The sequence below is a fragment of the Marmota monax genome, unplaced genomic scaffold, assembly GCF_021218885.2.
Source record: "Marmota monax isolate L192 unplaced genomic scaffold, Marmota_monax_Labrador192_F-V1.1 WCK01_AAM20220418_F8-fsc00028, whole genome shotgun sequence".
NCBI classification, from domain to species: Eukaryota; Metazoa; Chordata; class Mammalia; order Rodentia; family Sciuridae; genus Marmota; species Marmota monax.
The window spans coordinates 781,446-803,123 of NW_026694779.1; the positions used below are offsets into that span (position 1 = coordinate 781,446).

Consider the following 21,678-nt stretch of genomic DNA (forward strand, 5'->3'; position numbering starts at 1 on the left):
CAGGGTGGGTGGGGCGTCGGCTTATATAGCCCTCGGCTCCGCCCCCTCGCGGCGTGCGCGCGCCTCCGCGCAGGCGCCGTCGGCCGGGGGCGGAGGCTGTGGGCGGCGGCGGCGGTGGTGGCGGTGGCGCGCGCGCTCTCGCTCCCTCGCGCCGGTTCGCGCTCCCGCGCCGGGGTGAAGGCGGCAGCGGCGGCGGCGGTAGCGGCGCGGGGGGAGGGCCGGGAGGGGGGTGGTTGGGGGGGATGGACCCGGCGCGGCGGCTGCAGCGGCAGGAGCCGGCGCTTGAGCTCGAGCGACGGCGCTGGCGGAGACGCCGGCTGCTCCTCCCCTCCCCGCCGGTGAGTGAGCGCCCCCGTCGCGGCCGCGGTCCCCTCACGGGCGGCCCCTCGGCCGGGTGGGGGGAAGAGTGCGGTGCGGGAGCGGGGCCCGGTGCCGCCGCCGCTGCTGTGGGCTCGGCCTCCCGCTCGCGGCCTGGCGCGGCTCAGACCCTCGGTCGCCCCGGTTCGCGTCGAAGCCCCGGGCCTAGGGCTCGACCCCTGGGCCTCTTTTCTGTCCCCGGCTCGGTGTCCTGTCAGGTCGGCCCCGGGGCTCCCTCGCCCACCCCTCACCGCACCCCCTTCCTGAGCCCCGGGGCTGAGGTGAGGCAGGGGCCGAGAGGACTGGGGCCGAGGCCCGAGGACGGAGCGGTCGGGAGCCGGCTCCCGTGGGGGCGGGGGTCTGAGGTCCTCGGAGCCCCGGGTCGCCTTGGTCCCCAGAAGTTGGCCACCGGGGCTCAGGCCGTTGCCACCTGAAACCAGTTCTGTGCCTTTTGTTTTGATTTGGAACTTGTTTTGTCGGGGAGGAGGGAGCCCGTCGTCCTGGGGAGCACGGGGTGGTGCGAAGTGGGGTGTGGGTCCCGGCTGGTTGGGTTTGGCCCCAGGGTGCCCTTTGTGAACCCCTTTTTTTAGAAAGAGGGAAGGGGGCGAAGAAGTGAGTCACACCTCCCCCCAAAAGGCCAGAGATCCCTCTGTGGCTTGCACATCCCTGCTTCTGCAGCCTAAGGGAAGGTGTGTGTGCTGGTGGTCCAGGGGCTGGCTGGATTCATCCCTTAACAGCATGGATGGTGAGGATCCACCATGTGATTCTGTTGCTCGAGTTCCTCTAGAGGCATTTGGCCACTTGAGCAATTTGGACAATTCTCTTTTGCTTTGGTGACACATTCTACCTGAGGCTTGGTAGATCCTAGCTTGTGCTTGCAGGCTGCCTCCATCCTGACTTGTTAGAGAAGTGGACCCTGGCCTCCCATCCAAAGTGATTCTAGAAGTCTGACTTACTCGTCAGAGGTACCTGTGCCCTAAGCATCTTTATGATTTTTTTTTTTTTTTTAGCTTACTGTTAAAAAAAAAAAAAGCTAAACCATTCCAGATCTTGAAAAAACAGTAGGCTACTTTAAAATAAAACAAAAGTTGGATTTGTACATACCTTCTGTCCAGTCTCTTCAATTTTTGGAAGTGATTGCTCAAGCCAAACCCTTATCTTTTTAAAGGACCTGTGAATAGTAATTATCACAAAGCCTGAAGGAAAGAATCTTGTGAAAAAGGTTAATGACATAAAATTCCTCCAGGAGGTGGGTACATTTTTTTTTTCCTCCATTTGTATAGATCAAAAGATTGAGACTCAAATTGTGAGTAGGTGGTAGTTTTACTAGTGTCATGTAACAAACAATGCTTATAGGTGGGATTTGAACTCAACAGTACCTGGTCCTGCACCAACAGAGTTGGCTTGTATTTTTTTTTTGAAATCACACACCCACTCTCTGGCTAGTATAGAAAGATTAAAAAGCTGCTTCTGGTCTGTGGGCGGTAACCTTTTAATTTTCTAAAGAGTTTTCAGCTGCTTACAGAATAGATGCTGATCAGCAGCATAGGAAAAATTTAGATATCAAAAATTCATTAGCAAGTGTGATCTAGATCTGCTATAATTATGAGCATTTATTAAGATGTGGCATGGTGTTGATGCTCTGTACTATGTTTAGGAGATGTCATTTCTTAAGTATTTGCGTCTTAAGATAAACAGGAGCCCAGTCAGCTGACAATGGTTTGGCACCTTGCACTAATTCAGAGGACCTTTCATGAGCAACTTTGTAGTCTACAATTTCCTGAAGAATCCCAGTGTCCTGGACTAGCTGGTGACCAACATTATTACTTTATTTCTCTCTCTAGTAGAATATTTCCCATTTTCTTTAAGAGTTTGTTCACAGCCTAAAACCTATGATGATTAAAGACTTAATATAATATGTGGTGACACATTATACCTTAGGTTTGGTAGAAGTTTAAACTTCTCAGGTCCATAAGCCATTTATTAATTTTTTTCATCAAATATTTATTGAATCCTTATTTTGTTCCAGAATTTTTTTCTAAGAATTGAGTTTCAGGATGGGAACAAAACAGACAAGGGCCTCTGCCCTCACTGTGCTTTACTCTGTGTCTCTGAGAGAATGAGGAATAGAAAAGCAAATAGAGAAGACCACCTCAGATAATAATATAGCCAGCAATCAGTACTTTTGTGAAAGTCAAAAAAGTAAATATTTTAGGCTTGGTGGGCCATACAACTTCTGTTGCAGCTGTTTAACTTTGAGTGCAGAGGCAGCCTAGGCAGTAGAAAAATTAGCATGCCTATTTTCCAATTAAATTTGGACAACAAAATTTGAATTTCATATAATTTTCACATCATGAAATATTCATTTAAAACAATCTCCCCCAATCTCTTAAATATGTAAAACTATTCTTAGCTTACAGGCCATTCATTCACACACATGGACCAAGCTGGTTTGGCCTGCATGTAAGTCTGGCCTTTTATAGAAAAAGTTTACTGACCCCTGATAGAAGCTATGAAGGAAATTAAACAAGCCAGTGTGACTAGTGAGTGACTGGGGGGTGGGGGTGGGGAAGGGTTGCTAAGTGAGGGAGGCCTCATAGGCAGAGGGGTGTGAGTGGTCCTCTGAAAGATGGAAGAGCTTCTCTACCTGTAGAAATGAGTTCCTGTGTTCCCCAGTATTGAGCTTCCCCCACGTAACAGGTCATTCTTGCCTTTTATTTTGTAGCTTTCCTCTTTTTGGATTTTAAATTCTACCCTTTTCTAGAATTCAGGACTTGAAAGAGATCTTCTCACCCAGTTCTTCTTTCCTAAAATGTTCTTTGTGATTTTTCAGTCTCTGAACACCTTTTATGACAGAAAATTCATTTTAGACTTAATTGTTAGAATATTTTTCTTGTAGGATTTGACTTTTCTGTCTCAAGTAAGCCTGCAGTGGAGTGGTGCTTCATTCCAGGGGAATGAAGGAATAGGTCCTCAAATTAGTGCATGGGGCAAAAATCACTTAAGTTGAAAAGTGTACTTGAAAATTTCTTAAATTGCTCAAATAGTGTGCATGTTTTTGTGTTTATAACTGTATAAAGCGTTTACTTTGTTTTGTTTGTTTTTTGTGGTTTTGTTTGGAACTGGAGATTGAACCCACTGAACTATATCCCCCATTCTTGCTATTTTAACTAAGAGTCTTGTTAAGTTGCATAGAGTCTCACTGAGTTTCTGAGGCTCCCCTTGAAGCTGTGATCCTCCTGTCTCAGCCTCCCAAGTTGCTGGGATTACAGCCCTGCACCACTGCACCCAGTTCCTGTATAGTTTTTATGCACACTAAAGCCTGAGAGAGAGGCACTGTACTTTACCAAAGGAAGGAACAAGGGGAATTAGTTACGTAGATATCTAGGCCTACAAACTATTTGCTCTTCAGAGAGTCGGGGATAGAGAAGAATTCTAATACGTTCCTGCTTGCATGCAGCATCGAATTCTCTTTTTACATTAAACCTTTACTACATTAATGTTTATAGATGTACTGTGAATCTTAAACAAGCTAATATATAGGAAAGGATGTGGCACATACAGTGTGCTAGGCCTGTTTGCAGGATTTGAATCTAGATTTTTGCTTTATTGGGTTCACATATGCATCATCCTTTGAAAAGTTGTGGAGAATAACTTGGCCACCTGCTTCCTATCTTTCCATATTGGCATTTCCTGTTGTGGCTGTAATGAACAGCTGTCACTTTCTTTGTCCTTGAATGTGGGCACATTTCACCAGAGGTCAGCTTGTAAGTTAAATGGGTATATGATGTAACCATTTTTTAGCCACGTGACCCTTAAAGTATTTGAACACTGCTATTATGTCTCTCATTTAAGGCTTTATTTTTCAGGGCTAAATTTTTAAATTAAGCCTCTTTTAACTTTTTTTTATCTCCCTTCTGGTTGTCCTTATGAGTGTATCTGTTTATCTTCTTTTTTACTTTGGTACCCTGCAGTACATTTTAAGGTACAAACTCAAGTTTTCTTTCTTCCTTGAAGCCTTCCTTCACAACTCTTTTCCTCCTCTGTGTTTCTAATACGCTTTTAACTATACTTCTCATTTACTGTTTTCTTATTTCTGTATCTTTCATGAGTATTTGTGTACTCACAGTGAGACTGCAAGGCAGAGATCATATTTTAGCATCATTTGTGTCCTAGGTGCACTAAGTGAAATTATAAGTATATAGTCCATCATGAGTATTTCATTTTAAAAAATAAACATTAAGAACAAATGTTTTTAGAACAGTGTTAGATTTACAGAAATGTTATGAAGATTACCAGTGAGAATTCCTGTCTATCTTGCACCCAGTTTCCCCCTTTTTAAAAACATATCAATGTGGTTCATTTATCACAATGAACCAATATTATTGCATTATTACTAAGTCCATGCTCTATTCATATTTCTAGTTTTTCCCTAATGTCCTTTTTCCATTCTAGGATCCCATCCCATCCAGAGTATGTTTTCACAGTCATATTTCTTTAATTCCTCTTGGTTGTGAAAGTTTCCCAGACTTTCCTAGGCACTGTGGGTCCCTCTTTCCATACCCCCAGTACTAGAGATTGAACTCAGATTGCTCTGCCACCGAACTACACCCTCTGTTCTTTTTATTTTGTATTTTGAGACAGGGTATTGGCAAGTTGCTGAGGCTGTCCTTGAATTTAAGATCCTCCTGCCTCAGCCTCCTAGGTGTGCACCACCATCCCTAGCTTCTACAAAAATTTTGTTGTTCAGATTGTTCTATCTTTGGCTACTTGTCTCTTCTTTGTGGCATACCCAGTCATTGTGTGTGTGTTTTGGGTTACTCTCTTGTCAGTGTAAGATGCTTCCAGGTTCATCTTGCATATTCTCTGCTCCAGTCCTATAATCAGTCATTTCTCCAAGGAGTCCTGATTGATTTTATTGGAGAGTGGTATTAGAAGGCAAGGCTCTGGGTATTGGGTGTGCTTGTTGCTACCAGAGTGTAATTGCTTCTAGGCTCTCTTCAGGTGACAGATGAAGGAGACGTGTGTGCGTATTCATCTTTTAATTTCATATATCTATAGATATTTGTGTATGTTACTATCTACATTGATATGAAGCTAAGCATGAGTTCATGATGTCTCCAACTCTTAATTGCCACATGGATAATTCACCTCTGACTTCACGGTGAGAAACCTGGCTCGCACTGTCCATCCACTGACTTAATTCTTCAATTCCGGTGTTCACCTACTGTGGAGTCTATACACCTGTGGCAAACGACTTTCTCAGCTAGAATAATACAGTGCTCGTGGATAGTTCCTTTTGCCTTTGGTCTCACAGACACTGCTCATTTTCAGCCTTTCTTTCTTTCCTTTTTTTTAATAGTTGTTAATCAGCCTTTACTTTATTAATTTTTATGCAGTGCTAAGAATTGAACCCAGTGCCTCACACATACCAGGCAAGTGTACTACTGCTGAGCCCCAGTGCCTCCAGCCTTCTTAGGTCAGCACTTGTTCTTCTTGCTCCTTCCTGAGTCTGTGTCATGTAGTTGTGAAAGATTTTGAGTGTGTGTGTGTGTGTGTGTGTGTGTGTGTGTGGAGGGGAGTGGTGGTGGTACTGAGAATTAAATCCAGGGGCACTCTACCTCTGGACTACATCCTCAGCCCTTTTTATTTTGAGATGGAGTCTGGTTAAGGTGCCCAGGCTGGCCTGGAACTTGCCATCCTGCTGTCCCAGGCTCCAGAGTTGCTGGATGGCCTGCGTCGTCATGCCTGACTGACTGAGATGCTTCTGTGCGGTTCTGTACTCCATGCTGAGATGCCCATACTTTCTAATTCCTTAAGAATTTGCATTCATTTAGGTTTACTCTCTGTGCTATCAAGTTCTGTAACTTTTGATAGACTTTCAGTAGCTCACATTCACCATTACAGAGTAATTTCACAGCACTGAAAAGATTTGTGTCACACCTGTTTGCTTCTCCCACAACAGCTGTTGGCAGCCACTCGCTGATCTGTTTATTATCTCTATAGTTTTGCCTTTTCTAGAATAACTATGTTAAAAATTTTAAGTGTTTTCCTTCCTTCTTTCTTCCTTTTTTAAACTAGCAAAGCATTTTTTCAAGTAGTGGGAAATACAAATACTTACATTTGGAGCTGAGTATGGTGGCCATGCCTGTCATCCCAGGACTCAGGAGGCTGAGGCAGGAGGATCACAGGTTGACGGCCCTATTCCTATCTCAAAATAAAGGTCTAGGAATGTAATTCAGTGGTAAATTGCCCCTGGGTTCAATTCCCAGTACCTTTAAAAAAAAAAAAAAACTTGAACATTGTTGTGTACTTTTTTGTTTGAACATATGCTGTCAATTCTCCTGCACATGTAACCTGTGTATTTCTTAGGATAAATTTGTTGTCATATAAAGTGGAATGTTATCTAGTGCTTTGACTTGGGGTAAAATGCTGGAAGATTGCTACTTCTCCCTGACATGGTATTCAGTGAATACTGAATTCACGTTGTTGTCTTGACTCCATTGTATAGAATGGAGAATTTTGGTTCAGATGAGGTAACAGTAGGTAGACTTCCTCTGGAATTCTGTCACAGATACATCCTGAATTATGTATCACTCAGTTTTCTCTCTGAAAATAGCAAATGATCTCTCACAAGAAGTTGTAAATAAGATCTACTGGTGAAGCTGGATGTGGTGGCACATGCCTGTGATCCCAGCTACTCAGGCTACCGCAGAGGATCATAAGTTTGAGTTGCCAACTAGGGCAGGCTTTTTTTTTTTTTTTTTTTTTTAAATTATTTTTTGAGTTGTCAGTGGACTTTATTTATTTATATGTGTTGCTGAGAATCGAACCCAGTGCCTCACACATGCTAGGTAAGTGCTCTACCACTGAGCCACCACCCCAACCCAACCAGCGCAGTTTACAGAAACCCTGTCTCAAAATCTAAGAGGCTTGGGATGTAAGTTCAGAGGTAAAGTTCCTGAGTTCAGTCTCCAGTACCAGGATGAAAAAGAAAAGAAAAAAAAAAAAAAGGTTGTTAATGGTCTTAAGGAATCTCACTGTATGAATTGTATTTCCCATTATGTATTCAGAGGGATAGTAGGCAGGAGTGATATTGTATTACAGTGATTTTATTCTCACTAACCACATTTCCCCTGGGGTTTGAACTATAATAGAGTCGTGTCAAATATTGTTGTTTTTCTTTTCCTGTTTCAGCCTCTGACCCTGAAGCTTCATTTTGAAGCTTTTGCTTTGACAAATTCATTTTCTTCAGGAAGACTTGGCAAAAGTTTTCTCCTCTTGCCAGTTTGGGGCATCCTGACCAATTCATTGAAACTTAATGTTGTTTTTCAGACTTCAAAACAGGGAACATTCTTTGCTATCCTTGTAACTCATTTCTAAGTGACTTCTGGGTTCCCTGGAGACACTGGAAGCTAGGTAAATTATATGTTGACCACCATCACACTTTCTCTAACGGAATTTCTCTGTAGGCGACCCCTTCAATTTTTTTCTTTTCTTTTTCTTTTTTATCTTTTTTTAGATGAGGATCTCACTTTATTTCCCAGGTAGGCCTCCAACCCAAGAGCCTCCTCCTGCCTCAGTTTCCCCAGTAGCTGGGATCACAGGCATGTGCCATCATGCCCAGGTCTGTAGGCAGTCCCTTCAGAGGCGTGTCAGACCATTGCCTGTATAATAGAATGTGGGGATGGCTAAAGAAGATTTTAGTTTTAATTTTATTTCTTCAAAAGACGGACTCTATTCAGACAAGTAGCTAGCTTATACCTTAGAGCTTTTTTTTTGAGGTGCTGCAGCATTGAGCCCAGGCCCTTGAGCATGCTGGGCAAGTGCTAGAGCACTGAGCGACATCCCCAGCTCATAGAGCTCCTCCTTCTAAAAAAGGAATGATATTGATTCTAATTTATAGTAAAGTGTGATGGTAAATGAGTTCCGTTAATCACAATATTTTGAATTTTGGAAGATGGGCATGTTGGCAGATAGTTTATTGTAATTTTTTTTTCTTTTTGCAGTACTTGGAATTGAACTACCACTGACCCAGATCTGTAGCCCTTTTTATTTTATTTTGAGACAGGGCCTTGCTAAATTGCCCAGACTTGTGATCCTCCTGCCTCAGCCTCCTGAGTTGCTGGGATTACAAGCGTGCTTCACTGCAGTTGGTTTGTGAAAATTCTTCATAGTGCTATTTTTTGTAATAATGTCTCATTATAATAAAAATCTCTGTGTGTGTGTGTGTGTATTTGTTTATCATTTCCAGGACTCTTCATTCTTTAGTGTAGTTTCAGGTTTCTGTGTGATATCACTTTTTTTTTTTTAACTTTTATTTAGTCGTAGATGGACACAATACCTTTATTTTATTTATTTATTTTTATGTGGTGCTCAAGATTGAACCCAGTGCCTCACATGTTCTAGGCGAGCACTCTACCACTGAGCCACAACCCCAGCCCAGAGGACTTCTTATACTGCAAGTTTGCTGGCGATGAATCCTTTTAGCTTGCATTTCTGAAGGCGTCTTTAATTTGCCTTCATTTGTAGGCGCTGTGTTCACTGGGTGTAGAATTCTAAGTTGATAGATTTATTCTTTTAGTACTTTAAAGATGTTGATCTGCATCTGGTCTTCATGGTTTCTGAAGAGAAGTCTGCCGTCATTGTTTTCCTTGGGCTACTTTTATTTTCCTTTCAAAGATTTTTTTTTTTGTAGTTAAATGCACATGATGTAAAATCTGTTATCTTAACCGTTTTCAAGTGTACAGTTCATTGGCATGAAGTACACTCTTAATGTTGTAGCCATCCTTACTATCCATTTCCAGAACTCTTTCATCTTGCAGAGTTAAAACTTGGTACCTAGTAAATTCTAATACCCAATTCCCATGTCTCAGCTCTTGGCACCTACCTGTGAATGTGACTACTCTTAAGTACTTCATATAAGTGGAATCAGAGAGTGTTTTTCTTTTTGTGACAAAATTGTTTCATTACATAATGTACTCAGGGTTCATTCATTTTGTGGCATGTATAAAAATTTTGTTCCTTTTAAGACTGAATAATATTCCATTATGTGTATATTCCACATGTACACATATGTATATTCCACATATACATTTGCTTATCCGTTCCTATCCATTCATTCAGGATGAATGCTTGGGTTGCTTCCTTATTTTAGCTGTTAGGAGTAATGCTTCTATGAACATGAGTGTGCAAGTATCTCTTAAAGACCCTGCTTTCAGTCTTTGGGTATGTAACCAGAGTGGAATTGTTGGATCATGTAATAATTCTGTGTGTGTGCATGTGCAGGTGCATACATATGTATTTTCTTTTTCTGTTTTGATTCTGGGGATTGAATTACATTTAATTTTTTTGAGAAACTGCAATATAGTTTTCCCACAGAGATTGTACCATTGTACCTTCCCACCAATAGTTCACAAGGGTTCCGGTTTCTTCACATCCTCACCAGCACACACATATGTATGTATTTTATAGTAACCATCCTAACTGTTATGAGGTGATTGTGATTTGCATTATAATTCTGATTTGCATTTCTCTGTTGGAGGTTTCGAGCATCTTTTTATGTATTTATTGGCTATTCTTGTATCTTCTGTGTTAGAAATGTCAATTCAGGTTGTGTGTGTGTGTGTATTTTTTTTTTCCAGTGATGGCAATTGAACCCCAGGCCTCACACGTGGTAGATTCTTATTCTCCCACTGATTAACATCCAGCCTGTTTTTCTGTTTTTGAGTCAAATTGTGTGCTTTTTGTTGTCATTGTTGAGTCTTAAGGGTTCTTTGGATATATATCACTTTTTACTTATACAATTTTGAAATAATTTCTCCAATTCCATTTTCTTATGACTCCTTTTAAGATTTTTCCTTGTCTGCGATTTTAAGTAATTTGATTTTCATGTGCTTTGGTGGAGTTTTAGCTCTCTATGCACATGTTTTATTTTGACCTTGGTGTGTGTTGAGCTTTTTGAATCTGTGATCTTACAGTTTTCATCAAATTTGGAAAGTCTTTGGTTATTATTTCTCTCATTCCAGTTATACATCTCCTGCTGGAGATCATCCCATAGCTCAAGGGTGCTCTGCTCTTTTTCTCCTGTCCTGTGGTTTTCTCAGTTTCATTTTGCTTAGTTTCTCTTGCTGTGTCTTTACATTCACTTCTCCTCTTCTGCGTTAACCCCATGCACTGTATTTAACTTCAGCCTACTAGGCATTTTCTGCAATCTGGAGTTTTCTAGAAGTGCAGTGATGTGGTAGATATCAAGAAATTAACGGAATTTGTTGCCAAAATAGAACAGATTTCTAGTTCTATACGATCTCTAATAAAGGTGCCCCAAACCACTCTGTGTGTTAAATTATCTTTGATGTCCCTCAGTTTCCACGTTGTTTCTCTGCCAGACCTACATATGTATTTATTGTCATGGTTAGGCTACATTTTCTGCTGACATAGTCATTCCCATTAGTATTTGTTCACTGTTTATTTTTAAAGTACCGGAATGCTTGGTCTGCTTGGCAGACTACCTACATATACCTATGCTTGTTTGTTTGTGGGATACGACTATCATCTTGCTATAAAAAACATGAAACAGATTTTCATATTTTATTTACCATCCTGCTTATTTGTTAGTAATCAGAGAGTTGGATTACCTTCTGAAATATTCCTTTGGTTGTTGCTGTCATTGATAACCCCAGTGCCAGCTGACTTGGCTCTTTGTATTGCCGCTGTGATCTTTTAATGTTGGCTAATATTAAGTTGAAAAATTTTGCAGCCTGAAAATTGGTAATTGTTTATCAGTCAGTCATTTGCATTCAGTAGAATTTCTTTCTCCTTCTCTTGCCCCTCTGTCCCAGCAGGTGTTCCCCTCTGGAGAAGACACACCCACAGTTAGTACTTCCTTCAGATGTTGACACTTGGTGAACAGCTGCTCTTGGTCACAAGATTTAGAAGACAGAGTCCATCCTCCCAGATTGGATCTCTTTTTGTATGGATCTTCTATTTCTGTCTTTTTTAAAAAGAACTTTTTTGGGAAACATTTTTGATTACAACTGTTCATCCTCATCTATGCAAAGAAAGGAAAGATATTGCTGGGATTTTGAGGAGGTATGTCTTTTTTTCTTCTGCAAAAATCACATCAGTGAGGCACTGTCAGAAGTACAAAATAATGACCCAGCCATGACACCTTCCTGTCTTTCAGTCACTGTGACAATTTCCTTTCTCCCATTTTCATTTTTTTTCTATAGCTAAACAAGAACTTTTTGACCATATACGCTATATTAGCTCATTTCTTAACATTCTTGCTGAATGTTATTCAACACTGGATTAGACTTAGAAGTAACAGGAAGCAGTTTGAATCTTAATTCCTTAAGTTGAGATTCTGACTTTAATGAACTTTATTCTCATTCTGCATAAACCTCAATGGTTTGGGCAAAAGTAGTATCTACAGCATAATAGAAGGATATATGATTTTATGGTTTGGTTCAGTTTCATTTGCATAATTTGCATGAGGAAGTTTGATAATGTTGATTGTGAACTAAAAATTGAGAGTCTTCAGACTTCAGTTTTGACATTATTACTGCCATGCTTTGAGAATTAAATTATATATTTGTTTTCTAACCTCTAAAATGGGCAAATTATTACTTGTTTTATGTGTCTCGTAGGGTTGTTAAGAATCAAGTGAGGGGCTGGGATTGTGGCTCAGCAGTAGAGTGCTCGCCTAGCATGGGCGAGGCCCTGGATTCAGTTCTTAGCACCACATAAAAATAAGTGAATTAATTGAAGATATTGATTGTATATTTAAAAAAAAAAAAGAATCAAGTGAGAAAATGTCATCAATAGGAAGGATCGTTGCTGCATTGTGGAGCTGTAGGCCTGTCTGTTCTTTTCACACAAAGCCTCAGCTTTCTTCCTGTCGGCTTTCTGATGGTATAAGCCTGCTGCAGTCATGAAGCAGACTGCTAAATCTCCATTCTTAATCATGGGTGCACAGAAGTTTTTCTAGTGCTTAAGTTTTTACCGAATAGGTGCTCAAGTGTACTGTAGTTTGAACAGTGGATTTGTTGAATGTGATGTTAAGAAAAGGCACCTTCTTAGTAAGGAACCATTTATGAAGGTCTAGCAGAGACTGCTTTGAAGAGGAAACTCATTTGTTTATTATTTTGTGTATTTGACAACTGTTGAATGGTCATTGTGTTCTGGGTACTGACAAAAATCTTTGCTTCTGTAGAGCTTATATTCTATGTTATATGGGGACATAAAGTAAACAAGATAAAGATTAAATGTAAAAATGCAGCTTGTAAACTTTTTTTAAAAAAGTCTTTATTTATTTGTTTTTATGTGGTGCTGAGGATCTAACCCAGGCGAGGCAGGCGCTCTACCACTGAGCCCCAGCCCCAACCCGAAACATTTTTTTTGAGTCCTGCTAAGTTTCTTATGCTGGCCTTGAACTTGTGATCTTTCTGTCTCAGCCTCCTGAGTCATTGGGATTAAAAACTGCCACCATCCCTGGCAGTTTTAAAATTTATGATGACAAGGTCTAGTGAGAAAAGTAAGAGCAGGAAAAGGTTCTGTTGAGGGAATCAAGTGATCATAGGTGGCACAGGCCTCACAGATGACATTTGAGTAAAGGCTTAGCAGAGGTGAGGGAGTGAGTCACACAGATATAAAGAGCCCTCTGGACATGGTGAATGGCAAGTGCCAAGGCCCTGAGGCTGAAATGTGGCTGAAGGATGACTAGGGTGGGTGAGGGTGGCTGCTTTCTTTTGTGGTGCTATGTGAAGGGCTTTTAAAACTTTAGCATGCACGTGAATGACCTTGGAGATCCGTTTAATTCAGATTCTGATTTTGTAGGTCTGAGGTGAAGGGGAGTGCATTTCCAATAAGCTCCCAGGTGCTGCTGAGGCTGCTGTTGCTTTGTGGGACTTGAGCTTTTACCCTGAGTAAATGGGAAGTCTTTAGAGGTTTGGGGTAATCGGGTGACATGGTCTGATTTCCATTTTGTCATCATCCCTCCTATGACTGCTGTGTTGGTGGTCATCTAACTGGTGGTTAGATGCAAAGCAAAAGCAAGAGGACCACTTAGGAGTTTGTTATAATTGAAAAAAAAAAATGACAGTTTGCGCCAGGGGGTGCGTAGTGGCACACGCCTGTCATCCCAGCAGCTCAGGAGGCTGAGGAAGGAGGATTGTGAGTTCAAAGCCATCCTCAGCAACAGCGAGGCGCTAACCAACTCAAGGAGACCCTGTCTCTAGATAAAATACAAAATAGGGCTGGGGATGGAGCTCAGTAGTTAAAGTGCCCCTTGTTTAATCCTTGGTCCTCCCCCCCCCCAAAAAAAAAAAAAAAGACTTCAGGTTACACTAGAAGGTAGCAGTGACTGTGGTGACAAAACAGTCTGAGTTGATAGTTTTCAAGTGTAGTCAACAGGTTTCGCGGGTAGATTGAATAGGTACTGTGAAAGAAAGTGGAGTTGGGGCAGATCTTGGAGTATGTAGTTGCCACGTGTTGAGATGGGAAAGACTGAAAGAAAAACAGGTTTGAGGGAAGAGGTCTTTCTGGAAATGAATGGTAACGATGGCTGCACAACATTATGAGTGGACTTGACAGGACTGCACTTTAAACTTAGCAATAGTTAAGATAATAGATCTTACATCATGCACGTTTAACCACAAAAGAAATTTTGAAAGGAAGTAAAAGTAGCCTGAGGACAGCCACCACAGGTCATGTGCAGAGTTAGAGACCGCCTTTCAAGACTAGTCTCTTAAAGATGTACAGGGGACAAGTTCTCTTCAAAGAATGTTAGAGTTTATAATTTTACACTATATAATACAGAGTATCATGTAGAAGGTGGAAAGCCAGGTATGTGGTGCACACCTGTAATCCCAGCTACTGGGGAGGCAGAGGCAGGAAATTCAAGGGAATCGGCTGCTTGGGGAGAACTGTCTCAAAATTAAAAATGAAAAGGGCTGGGGTTGTAGCTTAATGATACACCGGGTTCAATCCCCAGGACTGTTTAAAAAAGAAAAATAGTGGAATGGTGGCAGGGATTTGTGTATTAGAACTAGGTTTAGGGGCTGGGGATAGAGCTCAGTTGGTAGAGCGCTTGCCTCACACGCACAAGGCCTTGGGTTCAATCCCCAGCACCACAAAAAAAGAAAAACAACTAGATTTAGTTTCCAGTTACTGCTGTTTGCTGTGTGCAGTGGGAAATTTATGAGATTTAATTTTCCCTTCTGCTCTTGGGGACAATATCTACATCCCAGAGTTTTGTACACTCCATATAATTTATGCTAACTTAATGCCTGGCACGTAGAGGACATAAAATTAATGCCAATTCTTTTTGGTAGCAAGTATTCGGACAGCATTGCTTACATTTTTCTCTCTCTCTGTTTATACATTGCAGCAAGGTAAGCTGAGAGGTTGGTTATATCAGCAAATCTGCTGTGTCTTTGAGCTTTATAAACATAAACTAGAAGTTGCTGCTTGTGTGTTTCTTCTGCACCATGACCAGTTCTTCAGCTGTCCAGCACCCTGCCAGGTGTCCAGCAATTCCATTTAGTTCTGACACTGTCTGCCTGTAGTTGGTCTCAGATCTCACAAGTTAAAGGGCTGAGTCCCACAAAACCGCCCCTACTTTAGATGCCAGTAACTAGTCCCTGGCCACCCACACTTCTGTCCACCTTGATTGCAGATTCAGGGGTTCCCATGTCTTTCCCTGAGGTTCATAATCGACTAGAAGGACTCCTAGAACTCTGGGAAACACTTTGCTTAGATTTACTGATTTACTATCAAGGGAATAACTCAGGAAAAGAGAGCCCGGGCAGGGCATGGGGTGGGATGCAGCGCTTCTATGTGCCCCCCACCCTTGTGTTCACCAGCCCAGAAGCTCTCCAGACCCCATCATTAGTCGTCTCCAGCTCCTCTCCCTTCTCCAGGGGTTAAAGGTTCAGGACAACTGTCCAGTCTCAGGTTAGCTCTCTTGGCAACCACCCCCGTTCTGAAGCTATCTGGAGGTCCACCTAGAGTCACCTCATTAGTGTGAACTCTGTGGTCAAAAGGAACCTGAATAACAAGGTGGTTCTATCACTGATGAAATAGCAAGGGTTTTTAGGAGCTGTGTGCCAGGAACCCAAGGGGGAAAACCAAATTTTTCTTAAACCACACTACTGTTACTTAAAACTAGATCTTGCTTTTAGGCCAGAAGGCTGGCGGCAAGAACTTCAGTGTTGAATTTCTGTAGGCCATTGATAGGTCCCTTTATTTGGTCATGGCGCCACTGCTTGGATTCTTGGTAATGTAAATAACATTTGTCTTTGAGATCCTTAGAAGAAAGCTGTCAGTGAAACAGCTAAATGCCGTGGTCTTGAGGAGTCTTCATCAAATTCCAGTATCCAGTATTGTTTCTTTTTGCTTAGACTTTTGTCCTCACATGGCTGTACTCTAATCCTGTGACGGAGCTGATTCTGCAGTGTGATGTGACAAAAACAGATCATTTCTGACAGGAACGAGGCTCATTTTTCTTAAACTATTGGGTCATGAAATTTGGGTTGAAATCCCTTTTGATGGCCTTTAATCTTTTCTTTTCTGTGATACTAGGGATTGAATTTAGGGCCTTCAACTGGGATTACAGGCGTGAACCACCATGCCTGGCTCTTAATCTCTTTCGTGGTAAACAGCATGTGAATTTCCATAGCCAAAAGAGGAAAAAGTTGAATTCTTTGGAATTTCTAAAGTCTTTCCTGCTGGTAAAGGTCCCTCTTCCTCCATCTGCCTGTTTTAATATGCTAAGTGAGAGAGATGTACATTGTCTTGTTCAAATACAGGAGTTTCCTTAGAGTGTAAGCCTTAAATTAATATTTTAATCTGTGTATGTGTGTGTTTTACTGAGAATCAATCCCAGGGCCTTGTGTATGCTAGGGAGGCGCTATATCACTAGGCTGTATCTACCCCCGTCCCCGCCCCCACTTTTTAATATTTTTTTAGTTGTCAATGGACCTTTATTTTATTTATTTATATGTGGTGCTGAGGATGGAACCCAGTGCCTCACACACGTTAGGCAAACGCTTTCCCAACGAGCTCCAACCCCAGCCCCCCCAGCCCTTTTAATATTTGAGACAGGGTCTTGTTGTGATGCCCAGGCTGTCCTGGAATTTGTGATGATCCTCCTAAGTATTGGGATTAGAGGCATGTGATACACTCCCTGGCTTTAAATGTTTTAAAATATCCAGTGTACAAGCTCTAGTCTCACCTAGTACCTAGCAGAGTTCTTGGCATTTATTAGGCATTCAATAAATATTTTGCTCTACTAAGAGTTTCAAGTGTCTCCTCTAGTCTTTGTATGATACCAGCTACCTGTGTGACCCAATTGAAATCCATTTCTTATTTCGAAAATCACTAGAATCCTGTTTTACTCTGATTCAGTGACTCAGATCATTCTTATTCTTATTTTTAAAAATGTGCCTTTCCTGTGGCCTTTAAGTCACTCTGTTGAAAACAAGCAAGTGCAGAGTCATCATTAGATAGGTTGACTTGGGAAGTGTTGTGAAATTACTTACCCTGTGTGGCCTGTTATTAGCTTAGCTCTTTGTTCTTTCTTTGCTCTTGAAGAATAGCTTTACATTTTCTATCTGTACCAGGTTCAGGCCAGATATTTAGAAAACAAGTAGATTTCTTAGCACCTGCCCAGAGAGGATAGAGTGGAAGCTTCAGAGTCTGAATTTTTTCCCCTAATCATTTATACCCTTAAACAGTACCAGGTGCAGATGGTTCATGGCCATGAGAAAGATGATTATTTGAAAAAAGCTTTTCTTAAGACAGGTTTAGAAAAATCTGGCCAGTTGAGCAAAACTTTTCACATTTTTCATGTATTTTTCTATGTTTTTACATTTCATATTTGACAGTGATTGTAAGTATTCTGAAGAAGTATAGCATTATGATTGTCCAATGTTGAATCTGGTTTTATTTCACATTTGCTTGATTTTTTTTTTCTATTACTTAGAGAATTTGCAGTGCTCTTTCAAATATTCTGAAACACAGTTGTTTTGTTTCCACCTTGCAAAAATAACTTTTCCTCCATGTTTTGGTAGTTAGGATTTTCTTTGCTGCACCCTAAAAAGAGACAACCATTAAAAAGAGGAAGAGAGGACCCCTTCCCCAGAGTATTTAATGCCTTTAGACTTAAAATTGATGTCACTGTTGACAGTCTCATTGTTAACATTCTTCTAGATCTAATATCTGCTAGTTCAATGAAAGCTGCATACTATATATTTTTTTTTTCTGGTATCGTGGAGAGCAGTTAAAGTCCCTCCTCCTGAAGGCTCAGTTGAGTCTGCTGAAACAAATGGACAGTAGGCAGATTAACCAGTGAACAGCGTGCACGTGCAGTGTGCAGAGGAGCCACCAAATAAAGGGATAGATAGCTGATGGGGGAGGCTTATGGGTACCCTCATCTTCATAGAGGAGAGGTAGCTGTGCTATTTTAGAGGGTAGATCATGGTTTTTGGATACAGAATGAGCCTGCAGGACAGACTGTGACTTGGGATCAAGTTCCTCTGGGCTGTAGGTGTGGTGTTTGAATTTTAGTCTCCTCTTCTGTGGTCTGACTTTAACCTTCCTTGCTCAATGACATTTCAGTAAGAAGACTGGAGGCAGTTGTGTTCTTTGGTGGATCCAGTTTTTAAGTAGACCTCCAGAGAAAGCCCACCCTTGTTTTTTGTTTCTCTGCTGGTGGTCTCAGCATGAAGTCTGAAGCAGTGTGTGTGCAGCATGCATACACATTCATATTCATTCTCTCATTCTCTCTCTCTCTCTCTCTCTCTCTCTCTGTACTAGAGATTGAACCCCAGGGCTCTTAACCCCTGAGGCACTTCCTTAGCCCTTTTCATTTTTTTAAATTTTGAGACTGGGTCTTGCCAAGTTGCTCAGGCTGGCTTTGACCTTGCCTCTGGGATTACAGGCTTGTGCCACCACACCCAGTTGAAAACTGCATATTTTGAGGTATTGTTTCCTGAGCCCAACTGTGGTGTGGAGGCAAAGGAGGGTTAGGAAGCCTCATCAAGGATGCAGCTTTAGACCTGCCATTGAGGTAGTATTTACTGATGCCAACCCTGCTCAGTATTGTTAGGAAGTTGAGATTTGACATGTCACTAGTCTTCAAGAACCTTACATTCCAGCAAGGAAAGAGAAAACCATCAAGAATAACCACTAGAGGCCACATGGTTTGTATGATGGAAATGCAAAAAAAGGAGACCAGGTGAATACTGAGGTGGTTAGAGAGGTGTTGATCTGTGGCCTGTATTTACATTTGTTCAAACATATGTTGAAGAAAAGGAATGACATTGTAGGTATGAAAAACAGCATGAACGACAGCATGGAGACAGACTGATTTTACACCATGTGTTTCTGCATCTACAAAATGAGCCTATAACTCATCCTTGACCTTTTGAAGATACTGAGTAAGGTCAGTTTAAGATCTGAACTGAGAAGGAGAGTTGAAACAAAGGACATGAGGAAGGCTAGCTTTCTTTCTTTCTTATAGAATGGATTTTCTCATTCTTTGATTTTTTTTTTTTAATTCATAGGTGGGCTTATGCAGGTGAGGACAGTGAAAGTGTCAAGATGTTCTAATCCTGAAATTGTGTGAAAGAAATATAAAAAAATTGTGTCATATGCTGAGAATATACATTTGTAAAAATGCTGTGAAGAAAAATTGCTGTCTCAGTTAGGTGTGGAGGTGCACACCTGCAGTCCCAGCTAGGGGAGGGATCCTGTAGTCCAGGAGTTCAAGGCCAGCCTCAGCAATATACCAAAGCCCACCTCAAAACAGAAGCAGAAAACTCCAGAAAAGGAAATGATTGCTCTCTTAAGACATCTGTTTTTTCAAAAGTCTTTCAAGTTTCAAACTGGAACTTAAAAAAAAAAAATCAGCATGTGACAAACTACTTTATGATAATTTGCCAGTTCATAGCCAATAAAACCAGTATGTGCACTTTATGTCTTTATGGCAGATAATGCTAATGTTTTGAATTTCTGTCTTTCCTGTATGTGGGAGCCAAGAATTCTGTCTGTAGCAAATAGTGAAACTACAGAATACAGCTTTGGCCTCAGTATACCATTAGGAAGCAGATGAAAGGCGGAAGACTCTGAAGCATGGAGTGTATTTATTTCATAATCTAAATTTAGAAATTTGTGGGGTGAAGGTCAGGCTAGGATGTGAAGTCATCCAGAATAGTGAGTGCATTCCAATTTGATCTGCATCTCCTATTCTGCTGTTGATTAAGAGCAGTGAGTGTCCTTAAAATGTGGTGTGTGGTAGCTGTGATCTCTTATATAAGCTTTGTATGGCTGACTCCCAAATCTGCATCTTTTGCCTACCATCCTACTGCCTGCTGGATAGCTCTCTCCCTTTCTCTGTCTCCCTCTCCCTCCCTTTCTCTCTCTGTTTTATCTCCCATCTCTGCATTCCCATGTACTTCTGCCTCCTCAGGTTTTGCTTATCTTCTTCAATGCCTCCTCATTCACTTAATCAGTACACAAAATTTGGAATCATCTTTGATTTCTTCCTCTTTTTTTAACTTCTCAAATATTTTTTACTGAGACTTTAGAATGTTTCTTTGTTCACACATTTACTTTGCTTTATTCTGACTTATCTGTTGAGCCCCTTTTATGTATGAGGCACTGTACAGGATACTAGGGATGTAGTGAAAAATAAGACATTATTTCCTTGTAGAGTTTACAGTCTGAGCTTTCTTCCTTTATTTCCACCCCTGTTGGGTACTGGGGTAGCCATCCTTATTGCACCTAGTTATAAACATAATATATGTTTATTTTAAGAAGTGCAAGAATAATAGAAATGTATAGCATTGCAGGATGCTTTAGCAAAACTATAGAAGGAAGCCCGAGGTGGCACTGTAATAGTTTTTAGAGGGAGCATGAACCTGAGAACTTCTTTTGCATTCACAGTTAGTTCTGGGTGAAAATAAACTCATCTTTTATAAACAAGAACACAGCATTTTAGCTAATATCTAATTTCAGTATATTTTCATCAATCCTAAAAGAAGCCCTGTATGCATTGAAGAGTCATTTCCCATTTTCTCTCACCCTAGTCTTGGATAAACACTAATCTCTTTTTTCTTTTTCTGGGATTTGCCTGCTCTGGATACATCATATAATTGGAATCATGCATTGTGAAGTCTTCTGTTATTGGCTTTTTTCAATTTGTATATTTTTAAGATTTACCCATTTTGTAGCATGCATCAGAATTTTTTTGTTGTTGTTGCCAAATAATATTCCATTCTGTGCATATGCCACATTTTGTCTATACATTTATCAGTTGATCTACATTTAGTTTGATTCCACTTTTTGGTTGTTATAAATAATGCTGCTGGGAACACTTATGTCCAAGTTTCCAAGCACACACATGTCCCCAGCAGTGGAATTGCTGAGTCTTAGGGTGTCTCTTGTTGAGCATTGTGAGCATCTGCCAGACTGCCAAAGTGTTTGGGCCACTGTACCTTTACCTTTGTTATATTTTGATTTAACTATTCTAGTGGATGTGAAATGGGTGTGGTTTTCATTTGCATTTCCCTAAAGACTAGCAGAATGAGCAGTTTTTAAAGGATTATATTGGCCATTTGCATATTTTTGGAGAAATGTTTATTCAGATTCTTTTTATTAAATTGGGTCTTCCTAATTATCTTTTTCTTTTATTTTTATTTATTTATTTATTTTTTGTAGTTGGACACAGTACCTTTATTTCTTTATTTTTATGTGGTGCTAAGGATTGAATCCAGCACCTTGCTTACATGACTACATATAGGTGGTTGGAAAAACTGTTTGAATTCTAGAGAGTCTACACATTCCTAGTTCAATAGATTAAAGTTTTAAAAAATGATTTATTTTCTTTTTGATATAAAAGTAGTAACATGTTATTGCTGGCCTGCTTGGGAGAAGGATCGAAAGTTCAAGTTCAGCCTGGGCAACTTAGACCCTGTCTCAAAATAAAAAACATAAAGGGCTGGAGATGTAGCTCAGTTGTAGGGTGCTCCTGGGTTCAATCCCCAGTACTGTGCTAAAAAACCAAAAATTAAATAAGTAAAGTAATAATATATTTGTTATAGAAAATTTAGGAAAGCCTGGGTGTGGTGGCACATGCCTGTAATCCTAGCAGCTCGAGAGGCTGAGGCAGGAGGATTGTGAGTTCAAAGCCCACTTCAGCAAAGGCGAGGTGCTAAGCAACTCAGTGAGATCCTGTGTCTAATAAAATACACAATAGGGCTGGGGATGGGGCTCAGTGGTCGAGTGCCCCTGAGTTCAGTTTCCAGTATCCCCCACCCC

At 41.0% G+C, this 21,678-nt stretch overlaps 1 protein-coding gene across 3 annotated transcripts in view; it reads left to right on the plus strand.

Annotated features, from left to right (window-relative positions):
- Positions 1–224: 224 nt before the first annotated feature.
- Tmcc1 (transmembrane and coiled-coil domain family 1) overlaps positions 225–21,678 on the plus strand; it is a 175,448-nt gene continuing 153,994 nt past the window's right edge. Inside the window, exons 1-2 of one of the 3 annotated variants that reach the window (XM_046425434.1) lie at positions 230–338; positions 11,202–11,448. The gene's annotated coding sequence lies outside the window, so the exon portion shown is untranslated. Of the gene's footprint in view, positions 339–11,198; positions 11,449–21,678 lie in introns of all 3 variants that reach the window. The other 2 variants (XM_046425435.1, XM_046425436.2) reach the window with 2 other exon arrangements.